We start from the raw sequence: 9,938 nt of genomic DNA on the forward strand, positions 1-9,938 counted from the left end.
GAGCTGTGCTGTCCATGTTGATGGCTACTGGCCCCATTTGGCTCCTGAGCACCTGGGACGTGACCTGTCTGACTTGAGATGTACCGCGTGGTTGAGATGCACACTGGGTTTTGAAGACATAGTGCAAAGAATGTAAACTACCTCAATAGGAATTTTTTTCAGTGAGTACATGTCGAAATGGTAACATATCAGTTATAGTGGGCTAAATACAATATATCGCTAACATTCATTTCTCTTGCTTGGTTTCACATTCTTTAATGTGACTATTAGCATATCGAAACCACAAGTGCAGCAACAAGAAGAACGTTGAAATTCGCAAATGCGAGTTGCAAGAGTTGCAAGAGTTGCCGCGCTAGCGAGCAGGGCTGCGGTAGAGACGGTGGGTCCGACCTCAGCGGGCTCCAAAGCACGTGCTGGGCACCAGGGTTTCCCGGGTGTGTGCAGGCTGACCGATGTTTGTCCCGGGGGGGGGGGGATGTTTCACACCTGAGACCCTGTGTGCTGTGATAGGTGGGTCCCGGAGTGTGTGTGTGTGAGTGAGTGTGAGCGTGTGTGGACTGTGAGGTGTGTGCCTGTGCCCCGTGTGTCAGCGCCAGGTCAGCATGTGCAAAGAGTTGTGGGCGAAGGTAGGGAAGGCTGCCTGTGGAACACCTACCACGCGGCGCCTCACACATGTCACACACACACTCGCATGTGCACGACGCTGTGTGTACTCTGCAAGGGGCCCGCGTGTGCAAGTGTCGGGGGTGTATGGGGTCTGCACGTGTCTGTCAGGAGTAGCGGTCCCTGCACAGGGGCATCCGGGCACCCTTTCCGTCCAGTGCATGCCGTCTCCAGGCCGGAGACGCTGGGCCTGGGCGCACCGAGCAGCTGGTTAGGGAGTCCGTTGCTCGCTTCTCTTCCTGTTGCTCAGCCCAGCCCAGGCCTGAGCCCTGCCCCCTGCCCAGGGGCCTGACCCCAACCTGAGACTGAGGACTCCCACCTTGTCTCACTCCCCATCGCCCCAGAGCCAGGAAATTGTCTTCCTCCCTTCAACCTCCCCTTTTCCCAGGCCCTGGCCCACACCGCACTGCAAACTTTCCAAGGGAGAGGTGCTTGGGATGGGAGCAGGGACAGCACGAGGGCCTGGGACAAAGACACTCCAAGCCCTGCCTCTGTGCCCCTCCCCATCCTTCGAAAGGTAAATGGCCCAGGCCCCTGGACCAAGCAGGCTGGTAGCTGGACGCTCTGAAAAGCAGAAAATCTTGCACAATCAATGTCCTCTGTACTTGTCACCCGCCTAGTCATCAATCTATCGGCCACAGCCTGGGGGGAGGGGCTGGGATGGGGGGAAGCAAAATGGGGAGCGAGGGCAAGGGCGCCACCTCTCCAAGAGCTCAGAGAGACGGGGTGAGGGACAGCCGGCCACTGAGAGAGGACGTCCTTCCGTCACCAGGGCAACCGTGTGGCCTGGATACCATTGTCCCTGCAGCAAAGGGACACATTCACACAGAGACGGGGGATGAAGGCCCCGGCATTCTCTGGGAATCTGCATTTCACACCAACCCTGGGCCCTTCGGTCTCTAGAAACAGAGAAGCGCCCTGGAAGCCTGGCCAGCGGGACTTGGAGACCAGGTCTTAGCATGCCCACCGTGCTCCGGTGACAAGGATCCAGCCAGGGGCTGCAGAGTCAGCGGATGTGGCCAGAAGTCCAGTGCCTCCACCTGTTGGTGACCTGGCAAGACACGTTACCTCCCCAAGCTGCCCCCTCATCATCTGTGGAATGGGGTGATAAAGCTGGGTCGTCGAAGACGGAAAAATGGGTGTGAATTGCAGGCGCCGTGCCCAGCACGAGGGAGGCCTTAACAAAATGCTAGCTGCCTTTCGCTCATTTAAGGTGTGGGTGGAGGTGAGAGCAGGCACAGGCCCTGTGTCTTCCCCTCACATTCCACAGCAGCCTTATGATAATGGTCCCCCGGGTCCTGGCCGACGCTGTGACACCCACTTACTATGGGCTGGACGCCGTGCCCGGAGCATCACAGGTCACTTCATTTTCTTCCCACAACGACCCTTTCGTCGATGCTATTTTTAGCCCCAATTTGCAGAAACGGAGGCCCTGGTGAAATCTGAACTTGGGACTCCTGGTTTCTTATTTACACAAACCTGTATTAAGTGCCTACGATGTGTCAGGCTCGTGTCGAACACTGGGAACAAGGACATGAAGGAGACATGTCTGACTTCTGCTCAGCAGAGCTAGACATTGCACGGAAGTCGTTGTTGTGGAAAGAAAAGAGTCGGCCATGCAACATCCCGCTTCGGAAGACATTCCAAAAATGAGGCGACCCTCAGAGGGAGGCCACCAGGCCAGCACAAGCCTGACCTGGTGACTCCCAGAGGGATGGCTGCTGCCCACCCTGCTGGCGGCCCAAAGAAGGTGCTTGTGATGTACCAAACTGTGTCACCCCAAATTCATGTGTGGAAGCTTTAACCCCGTGTCCCTCCGAATGTGATATTAGGAAATAGGGTTGCTGCAGATGTAATTAGTTAGGATGAAGTCGTACTGGAGCAGGGTGGGCCCCTGATCCAATATGACTGAGGTCCTGATAAAAGGGGGAGATTCGAAGGCAGGCATGAAGATGAAGGCAGAGATCAGGGCGATGTTTCTACCAGCCCAGGAAGGCCAAAGGTGGCCAGCAAACCACCCGAAAGTAGGAAAGAGGCATGGAATAGATTCTTCCTGACAGCCCTCGGAAAGGACCAACCCTGTCCACACCACACCTTGACCTTGGGCTTCTCGCCTCCAGGACTGTGAGACAATAAATGTCTGCTGTTGAAGCCACTCAGTTTGTGGCACTTGGTTACGCAGCCTCTACGAACCAACACGATGCTCCATGAGCCGTGTCAGGTAAACGCCACGGCGACGCCTTCTGGGTGCTCGGCTTCCTCTCTGGGCCCTGCACGTAGCGGGTGCTCACAACTGTCCACCCAAGAGGCCGAAGCGCCGAGACAGCTGCGTTTTTACGAGGCCTTCGGGCGATGCCGCGTCGTGAGCGGTTTACTCGTCATATCTCCCGCTTCCTGCACTAGACTGAGAGCCCCGCGAAGACAAACGCTCGTCTGTCTTGTCCTCTGCTGGGTCCTGGAACCTACAGTGCCTGGCACATGGGACACACAAACAGTTACGGTCAATTCCTTTGATGATAATACAGCAAGGCTTTTGAGCTCCGGGCCCCAAGCTGGGCCCTTCGCAGTGACACCTCATGTCCAGGCTTGGGAGCTACATGTCCCCATTCAGCAGAAGAAGAGACTGAGGTTCTAAGAAGGAGGGATTGACCTGCCCCGGGTCCTACGGCCCATCGCAGTGGAACAGGAACTCCGCTCTGTTCTCTTTGCCTGGAGATATATCAGTTTTCGGGATGCCATAACGAATTACCATAAACTGGGTGGTTCTGGAGGCCAAAATCCAGTGTCGGCAGACTCAGTCTCTCTCCGAAGGTTCTAGGAGCGAATCCTTCCCTGCGTCTTCCTAGCCTCTGGCTGTCGCCTGCAACCGTGGCATTTCTTGGCTTGTGGAAGCATCACTCCAGTCTCCGCCTCCGTCTTCCCTGTGCGTTTGCATCCCTGTGCCCAGTTCCTCTCTGCTTAGGAGGACCCCAGTCATACTGGGTGCCGGGCCCCCTCCATCCAGTATAACCTCATCTTAACTCGCTTACATCTGCAAAGACCCCACGTCCAAATGAGGTCACAGTCAAGTTTCAGTCCAATACAGGGAGTGATGGTCCTCTTCTAGAGGGGTCAAGCTGGGACACAGTGGGGGAGCCACCCCTTCTGGGTAGACTGTCCTGTGGGACAGCCAAGCCTCAGAGTTCAAGGAGGTCATCATCAGGGGCAGGTGAGTTGGGAGTCCAGCCCACTTTGGAGAAGTTTCTCTGCTGGCTGAGCCTCTCCCTGAAACCCTCTGGGGATGTGCAGGGCTCACCGGCCGGGGGCTGCTTGAGAGAGTGGGAGGGCGGGCTCTGTGTGCCCCAGCCACGTGGTGGGGGGACAGGAAGCTCCATGAGCTGCACACAGCCCTCCCATTGCTTTGACCAAGCCTCCAGAGGCTGCCTTGGTGGAGTCCCCAGAGGTCACGTCTGTCACCTGTGTCCAGCGCTCAGCCTCCTGCCGCATGTCACTCCCGTGTTCATTAAACGGGTGCTGAGTGCCAGCACGGCGCTGGCCTGTGCCGGGCCCCAAGACCATGCAAACGAGGCTGAGTCCCTGTCCTTGAAGGACACGGCCCAGCCAGGAAAGACAGACAGTGGCTCAGATGGCAGACACTTAGCGAGCGATGGCACTTCCGTCCCTCCCTCTGTCCTTGCGGCACCTGACAGGGCCCTCGGCAGTGCTTAGGGATGCGTCTCACTGCTTCGAGGAAGCAGAATCCGTGAGGGTGGCCTGCCATCGATTCAAACGTGGCGCCTCGAGGGAGTCACTGGCTCAGTGGCCCATCTTCCCTCACGTATCGAGAGCGTTGAGGTCCGTAAGGGCCTCTAAAACCCTCATGGAGGCCTGAGACTGTGACTTTCTCATAGGCTAACACACACAGCACTGGTTCCATCCCTTAATTATTAAAAAAAGAGGCCATTTTGCCCCATTTTACAGATAAGGAAATAGAGTCTCGCACAAGGCCATGCATCCAGGAAGTGCTGGGATTCCAACCCCAGGACCTCCTGACTTCAGAGCTCCCCTGGCGCTACCTGCTGCTGTGCCCTGTCCCTCCTTGCCGCTCCACTACCCCTGGGCCCCTCGCCCCTTCCGTCCTGGGTCCTGGTCTCTGGCTTCTGTCCGCAGGAACCACTGGAGGAGAACTCTCCAGGCCCCTGGCCTGTCCCCTCTCTGCTTTCTCAGCCAGGTGGTCAGGAGAGTGGCTTCTGATCTGGGGTTTGGGGTTTGGATGGTGCTGGCTCGAGCCCCATCGGGGACACAGGATGGAAACCCTGCATGTGCCCTCAGCCTGGCCTCCTCCACAGTGGGGTCCCTGAAGGAAGAGCTCCCAGAACACATAAGACTGAGACCCGGCAGGTGATCATGGGGACCCACGCAGGGTCACATGGCAAGGTTGCAGTAGGGTTCTGACTGGGACCCAGTTACCTGGTTCCCGGTCCTGCACTCTTTCCAGTACTCTATCTCAAAATAAATTTTTAACAATAAAAGGGCAGTATCATTATTAGACATGCACGTCCTTAAGCAAAGAGTTAATACAAATTTCCAAGGCATGCAGAATTCCAAAGTTCAACATATACATTAATTTTTTTGGCCTCAAAATATTGTCGCAGCCAGAGCTTCTCTCCAACAGGTAGTTCAGTTCGAGGGTCCAGCTCTTGCCCTCCAGGGGAGCCCCGTTCGACACCGGGGGAGCAGAAGGTTCTCCAAGGGAGCCTCCTTCCTACAGCCCATCAGAGGCAGCACCCAGCCTGCCTCAGGCCTGTCTGGGAGCCTCTCTTCATGACAACTTTTCTCCCAGTGAAGCGGGTGAAGCACAAGATGTTCTAAAGCCTGTCTAATTTATATGCAAATCAAGGTTCTTAGAACCTCTGTGTAACTGTCCCTCCTTCCCTTCCTTTCTTCTTTCCTCTCTTTGCTCATCCATCCATCAATCTACACATGCATTCAATGAACATCCTGTGGCAGGTGCTGTCCTGTGGCAGGTGCTGCAATGCCGGGATGGATGGGACATTCAAGGTCAAGGGCCACAGAGAGTCATAGCTGAGCTCGGAGAGCGCGGGGGTCGGCGGAGGGAGCACCCAGCTCAGCCGAGTCAGGAAGAATCGACCTTTACAACAAATCTCATAGGATGATTTTTTTTCTTCCTCCCTGTCTAAGTGTGCACATTTTGCTTGGTCTGCTTGAGTTTTACATTTTTTAAAAAACTTAGTGGGCCAATATTTAAAACTCAGGACACACCGTATAAACCTCAATTTCCAGCTTCTCTTAAAAATTTAGAAGATGCATCCTCCCTCCCAACACAGTAATAATGAGCGGTGTCTGCCCTGAGCAGTTTATGTGAGACACAGACCTCACCACTCCTGTTTGCTTAAAAACACAAGGACTGAAGAACGAAGCCTGAGTTCAAGTCTTGACTCTGACACTTATAAGCCCCATGACCTTGAGCTACAAGTTACTTGATCTTATTGTGCCTCTGTTTCCTCACACAGGAAATAAGACCATGATCACGAAGTGATGTCGTGAAAACGAAAAGGGATAAACCATGTGGAAAACTTAGAACACCGCCTGTAGCCTGTACCTACGTACTAAGTGCCCATTACACCTCGCTGACATTACTTTCAACACTGTTGCTATTATTTTCCCGCCCCATCTGAGCTGGGGATCCCAGGAGTAGGAGTATTTTTGTTCATTTCATTTTCACATCTGCATAGATCAGAGACAACAGAATTCTCTCGCTGGCTTCTGCAGTCCCTAGCGGGCAGCTCTGACCGACCAATGCAGGAGCAGCACCTCTTTTATATCTAATGTTACAAGAGTTGCTGGACCCTGGGCCAGGCTCACCCGCCAAAAACACTGAGGCTGACCAACGCCAAGCCCTGTCCTGAGCAGTCTCAGCTCCTTCCCATCCGAATGTCCACTTTGGACAGAGCAGTGCACGTAGTCGGAGCTCAATAAATACATGGGAATAAATGAAGAATGGGTTGCCTGCTGCAGGTTGGCCACCGAGCATGTCCCATGGGGCTTTTCCAATCAGTAATGGCAAATGTGCTGGGTAATTTGGGTAATTTGGCCAGAGTGAGTGGGGACACTCTTCCAGAGATCACAGAACAGACTGGTTCAGCCAGAAGGGAGCTTCCAGGTAAGATAGATTCCCCTCCCTCACACTCTTCACCCCACTTTATAGACGAAGAGACTGAGGTACAAAGGCTGGAGTTGAGAGGTGGGTGGAAGACCCAATAACTTTCATTTCACCTTTGTCACACCTCCTGGAATCCCCTCATCAGAGATTCGTCCTTTTGGGTGTTTGGATAACCCCTAGAGAAGGTCATGCCTTAAACCTATAAACCCCAAGACCTACCCCAGGTGCTTGGGGGAGAGAGACAGTGAGGAACAAGAGTTTGAAAAGGGCAAGGAGGAGGGGGAAAGGCAGCAGAACCCCACCTACAACGGCGTCCAGGCCACCTCACCCAAATGGCCTCACCAAGACAGTGGAGAGCATGTGAGAGGCAAGCCAGCCAGCCAAATGCCTCCGCACCTGCAGCCCCAGGTGTCCCCTGGTCCTAGCCCTGTCTCTGCCTGTCCCACCTCTTTCAAATAATTTACATATACTCACATTTTAATCCTCACAACTGTCCTGGTACTTCCCCTCTCTTACAGATGAGAAGATTGAGTCACTGAGAAGTTTAGGTATTTGCCCAAGGTCACAGCTGCCAGTCTGCAGAAGCAGTATTTAATCCAGGTGGGCCAGGTCAAGAGATAGTGCTTTAATCACCACACCAGCTGGGGCCTCAGGGCAGGGAGGAGAGTGTTTTGTCCACTGCTGGATCCTCAGCACCTGGCACCATGCTCTGCACTTAATAAGTTCTCACTAAATGCCTGTTGAGTGAATGAATGAATGAATCTCTAAAAAAAAGTTTGCCTCCTCCAAGGGCCATCCTCAACCAACTATATCCCAAACTAGCTGAACTACGGCTCCCGCCAAAGCCCTGTAGACCATTTCACTCTCCCTCCCTGAGTGAGCAGCTCCCACCAGCCGGGCTTTTCCAGCAAAGGCTCTGGCTGATTTTCTTCCAAGCAGCAGGGTCTGACAGTCAGTTTCTTCTCTGTGTCCTCCATGGTCGCTCCCTCCCCCCCAGGGCTGGGGGCTCTGCAGACAGGGCAGTAGCTGGCCGCCTCTCTGTAGCCAGTGCCTGGCACGAGGCCAGGTGCAAGGAGGATTAGAAGATGATGCATCTCCCACCAGCTCCGCCCTCCGCTCTGCGTCCTGGCTTCCTGGAATTGTACACTGGGTACCTCTCTCCCCCCACCTGCATCTCTCTCCCCACTCAGCACTTCCTGCCCTGCTTTCCCACAGCCCTGAGCACCATGGCCCCTCCCGACACTGTGATGGGAGCATCGAGTGTGTCATACCTGTGGTGGTGGAAAATGTCTCTGAGCAAGCCAGCAAGGGGATGTCCCGGGTCTGTCTCAGGGGCTGGGCTGAGAGGCCTCTGGTGCTGAGCTCAGCTTTAATCAACAACCCAACACGGCCCCTCATCCACAGTGACAACGGCCATGAGGATGTAGGGGTCAGAGTCCAGGGTTCCAGTCCTTCCCTCCTGCCTAGGATGATGGCACCATTCTCTCAGGGCCTCCTGTTCTCATCTGTGATGCGAGAAGTTCGATCCTTCTTGTCTTGCTAGGTCACTGAGAGATTTTGAGACTAGACACGCACACACTTTAAAAGCCATAAAGAGCTTGCCGTGTGAGCGCTTAGGACCATCTGGGTTCCAATCCTTGCTCTGCTGTGTTCTAGCCGTGTGGCCTTGGGCAAGTCATCAAACATTCTGTGTCTCAGTCTTCTCATCCGTAAAACGGGGTGAGAATAATTCTTCCCTCCTCTCTCCTGACATTGTTAATAACACAATGTGCTTAGAACAGAGCCTGATGCATGCTCAGCGCTCAGTAAATGTAGCTCTCGAAGACACCCTGAAGGACTGAGAATGTTCCACGGTGGCCCTCACATGTCCCTGTACCTACAGCTGCTCCTCTCCCCCTCCATCCATCCTTCCCTAAGTTAGAAGGCTCTTCCACAGCCTTCGAAAGCCTAGTATTTCTGAATAAGGGCTATGCTAATGGGGTCCAATTGATTTTCCTCTGCAGCTGTAATTATCATTCCTACATCCCAGAATCTAGCGCAGGGTCGGGCCCACTGCACAGCAGGTGGTGTAACAGAGGGAACTCAGAAGGGAACAGTAGGAGGCAGCCACCAACCCTACTTGGGACCAATTGAAAGGCCTCCCCAAAGTGGGGATCCTTGCATGGGGTCCTGGGGGATGTGCATGAATCTGGAAGTAGATCGTTTGGGCGTGAGAACTACTTCGAACGCAGGGACCGGCAGATGCCAAAGTAAATGAATCAGTTGCGGTCCTCGCCTTTACCCCTAGCCCGAATCTCGAAGTGAAACACATGTAGTTCTGGCCACAAGCCACGTTCCGTGTGGGGTCTGAAACCACAAAATGTCAGAGCTCAAAGAGCACTTAGAAACCATCCAATATGACTACCCCGTTCACAGGTGGGACAGGAGAGCAGAGGGGACCTGCCCGAGTCCTCCCAAGGCACGGCCTGTCACACGAAGGCGTTCAGACACCGATCCAAAAGCAACAGGGAGTCACTGGGCGATGAAGCAGGGATGTAGCGTGGCCAGGTGTGACCGGAGGAAGACCACCCAGCAGGGCTCAGAGGTGGAGGATTAGAGGGGCAGGCGGCAGGGTATAGGTGGACCCAGGAGGAGGCTGAGCAGGTCACCAGGGTGAGGATGGTTTCAACCACAGTCACAGTCAGGGAATGTGTGCTTTTTTTTTGTTTGTTTGTTTTCAATTGGTCGTTGGGAAGTTTAGGATGGAATTTCACTTTCTGCTTTGCCCATCGGTATAATTGTCTCCCATGAGGCCTTGTATTTGCAAAAGGCTAAAAGTTCTGGAGCCACGTGCACCTGAGTTTGAACCTTGGCTGTATCAACCATTGGCTGCATTTCTTGACCTCCCCGAGCCTCGGTTTCTTAACCTACGCAGTGGGGAACGCAACACCCGCCTCTCAGGGTCCCTTTCAGGGGATGAGAGATGTTGCTTGGGAAGTGCTCGGCGCCGTGTCCGGAACATAAATATTCATTTCCTTATCCCTTTTGAATGTGCTTCTTGACCATTTTTGGAGCTATTCGGAACGTCGATCATTAGGACAGTGGCAGGTCATGCATCCGAGTCCTGTTCTGT

Source organism: Rousettus aegyptiacus, unplaced genomic scaffold (genome assembly GCF_014176215.1).
Source record: "Rousettus aegyptiacus isolate mRouAeg1 unplaced genomic scaffold, mRouAeg1.p scaffold_m13_p_2, whole genome shotgun sequence".
NCBI lineage: Eukaryota > Metazoa > Chordata > Mammalia > Chiroptera > Pteropodidae > Rousettus > Rousettus aegyptiacus.